Source organism: Nicotiana tabacum, chromosome 21 (genome assembly GCF_000715075.1).
Source record: "Nicotiana tabacum cultivar K326 chromosome 21, ASM71507v2, whole genome shotgun sequence".
NCBI classification, from domain to species: domain Eukaryota; kingdom Viridiplantae; phylum Streptophyta; class Magnoliopsida; order Solanales; family Solanaceae; genus Nicotiana; species Nicotiana tabacum.
Window position 1 is genome coordinate 67,068,595 of NC_134100.1, and position 4,007 is coordinate 67,072,601.

The following is a 4,007-nucleotide window of genomic DNA, read 5'->3' on the forward strand; positions in this document are numbered from 1 at the left end:
TATATCTAATCAAACATTGTCACATAAATTAGGACAAGGGGACGAGACCCTCCGCCTCAACTTATGAAATACACAACATGTGAAATGTAAGAAGGTTCACCAAATAAACTATTCCTAGACCCAAAAAAGTGGTATCATATTGGATCGGAGGAGGTAAATAATTTTATTCCTTGTTCGCGCTCAACTACAGAATTCAGTGCATTAATGCTGATCTATTATTAAATTGTAGGAATATAAGTAAGATAACAATAAAGGAGGAAACTACCTAAAAATGCGAGTTTCCCGCAATCGAGAGGAAAGTCAAAAAGAAAGACTTGTTTATTTCGACCAAGAAAATATAAAACAATCCTGGATTCGTGTATTTTGTTTTTCATATTTGTGAAAGAAAAAATTGGATTCCATTTCCTAAAATCTAAGGCTCAAATTCTTTGCGATTGTGGAGGAAACGCGACTGGGTCCAACTTCCTTTTTCTTTAACGTTAGAGATCATACACCACGAAAACTGCATGCGACTAACAACTTGTTTGGCTGGTTCTTACCCATCGTTTTATAATATATTGTATAAGGCTCAAATTCTTTGCGGTTGTTGAGGAAAAGCGACTAGGGTTCAACTTCCTTTTTCTTTAATGTCACAGATCATACACCACGAAAACTGCATACAACTAAAAACTTGTTTGGATGGTTGTTACCCACTGTTTTATAATGTACTGTATTGTGTTGTATTGTATTGTGTCCTATCATTTTATAAATACAACGTTTGGATAGATTATATTGTTTATTATTGTTAAATAATATTTTGCTGTTTTATTTGACCGTATCGTACTGTACTGTAACTGATAAGTTTACGAAAATACTCTCAATTATTTATATTAAATTTATCAAGAATTACGCATAAAGATAATTTAAGAAAACCTATTTCTACTAATTTATCACCAAATATGTCTTATAAATACATTAAGCAATTAAATTCATGCAAATTCTAACAAAAGTAGCAATTTTACGTGACAGAAGTTCTGAAAAAAAGGGAAGAAGACAAAGTAGGTTATAGGTAAGAGATTAGGAGTTAAAATAAAGAAAAGATAAAGGGTAAAAGAGAATTATGGAGTAATAAGTTAGGGCATAATTGGTAAGAAAAATAGGAAACAATGCCACCACACTAAATCGGTTGTTTAAATTCTTGATCGATTAATTGACTGGAATTATGCCACCATGAATTAAGAATTGGAAGGGTTGTGGCCTTTATCTTGCTGGGCTATCAATAGAGTAAGCTGGATATGCTATTCCATTTGTAATTCATGTCTTTTTAATTGTCTTAACATTTGAATCAGACTAAAGAATCCAAATTGAAGAGATAAAGGGCAGTCAAGCCAACTCCTATGTCATTTGCATTGGGAAGTGGGAGGAATATGGTATCTGAGCTTGTCACATTGATTAAACTTTAGCGAGATTTTAGTCCATATGGTAGTAGCAAAGGTTGTAAGCTTGACAGATCTAATTTGCTGTATGAAATTTTAGGTTTAACGTTTGTTGTTGTTTCTGGTAATTGGAGGGAATGGCATATGTTTAGATTAGTTTTTGTTGGAGGTCTTGGTTAACTAGTTTGGGGGGGGGGGGAGATCTGTTTTGTTTGTTTTTACATTGTGGAAAAGGAGGGGGGAGATCTGTTTTGTTTGTTTTTACATTGTGGAAAACATTGACAATCGACGTGCTTAAATTGGTGGGTTAGGATCCATTATCAATTTTAGGTAGGATTTATCTCTTTTTTTTTTAATTACTCCCTCCCTTCTAATTTATGTTACAATCTTTCCATTTTGGTATGTTCCAAAATAATATATGATTTAACTTTAAAGATCTCCTTTTAACCTTAATGAGATTAATGAGATAATTTATACCCATACAAATATCTACGTCACAAGTTTTAAAAATCTTTATTTTTTTCTAAAACTTTATATCTAATCAAACATTGTCACATAAATTATGACAAGGGGACGTGGCCCTCCGCCTCAACTTATTAAATACACAACTTGTGAAATGTAAGAAGATTCACCAAATAAACTATTCCTAGACCCAAAAAAGTGGTATCATATTGGATCGGAGGAGGTAAACAATTTTCTTCCTTGTTCGCGCTCAACTACAGAATTCAATGTGTTAATGCTGATCTGTTATTAAATTGTAGGAATATAAGTAAGATAACAATAAAGGAGGAAACTACCTAAAAATGCGGGTTTCCCGCAACCGAGAGAAAAGTCAAAAAGAAAGACTTGTTTATTTCGACCAAGAAAATATAAAAAAAAATTGGATTTGTGTATTTTGTTTTTCATATTTGTGAAAGAACAAATTGGATTCCATTTCCTAAAAGATAAGACTCAAATTCTTTGCGGTTGTGGAGGAAAAACGACTGGGGTCCAACTTTCTTTTTTTTTAACGTCACAGATCTTACACCACGGAAACTGCATACGACTAACAGCTTGTTTGGATGGTTGTTACCCATCGTTTTATAATGTATTGTATTGTGTCGTATCATTTTATAAATATAACGTTTGGATAGATTGTATTGTTTATTATTGTTAAATAATATTTTGCTGTTTGGTTTGACCGTATCGTACTATACTGTAACTAATAAGTTTACGAAAATACCCTCAATTGTTTATATTAAATTTATCAAGAATTACGCATAAAAATAATTTAAGAAAATCCCTTTCTACTAATTTATCACCAAATATGTCTTATAAATACATTAAGCAATTAAATTCATGCAAATTCTAACAAAAGTAGCAATTTTACGTGGCAGAAGTTCTGAAAAAAAAGGGACGAAGACAAAATAGGTTATAAGTGAAAGATTAGGAGTTAAAATAAAGAAAAGATAAAGGGTAAAATAGAATTATGGAGTAATGAGTTAGGACATAATTGGAAAGAAAAATAGGAAATAATGCCACCACACCAAATCAGTTGTTTAAATTCTTGATCGATCAATTGACTGGAATTGTGCCACCATGAATTACGAATTGGAAGGGTTGTGGCCTTTATCTTGCTGGGCTATTGATAGAGTAAGCTGGATATGCTATTCCATTTGTAATTCACGTCTTTTTAATTGTCTTAACATTTGAATCAGACTAAAGAATCTAAATTGAAGAGATAAAGGGCAGTCAAGCCAACTCCTGTTCATTTGCATTGTGAAGTGGGGTGGGGGGGAGGGGGGAGGATATGGTATTTGAGCTTGTCGCGTTGATTGAACTTTAACGAGATTTTAGTCCATGTAGCAGTGGCTAAGGTTGTAAGCTTGACATATCTAATTTGCTGTATGAAATAATTGGAGGGAATGACATATGTTTAGATTAGTTTTTGTTGGAGGTCTTCGGTTAACTAGTTGGGGGGATCTGTTTTGTCTGCGACGTGCTCAAATTGGTGGGTTAGGACCCATTATCAATTTTAGGTAGGATCTATCTCTTTTTTTTTAATTACTCCCCCCTTCCAATTTATGTTATAATTTTTTTCTTTTTCGTATGTTCCAAAAGAATATATGATTTAACTTTAAAATTCTCCTTTTAACCTTAATGAGATTAATGAGATAATTTACACCCATACAACCATATAAATATCTACGTCACAAGTTTTAAAAATCTTTTTTTTCTTTCTAAAACTTTATATCTAATCAAACATTATCACATAAATTAGGACAAGGGGATGAGACCCTCCGCTTCAACTTATGAAATACACAACTTATGAAATGTAAGAAGGTTCACCAAATAAACTATTTCTAGACCCAAAAAAGTGGTATCATATTGGATCGGTGGTGGTAAATAATTTTCTTCCTTGTTCGCGCTCAACTACATAATTCGGTGGGTCAATGCGGATCTATTATTAAAAACTACCTAAAAAAAAAAAAAAAAAAAAAAAGGGGTTTCCCGCGGCTGAGAGGAAAGTCAAAAAGAAAGACTTGTTTATTTCGACCAAGAAAATTAAAAAAATAAATGAATTCGTTTATTATTATTTTTGTTTTTCATATT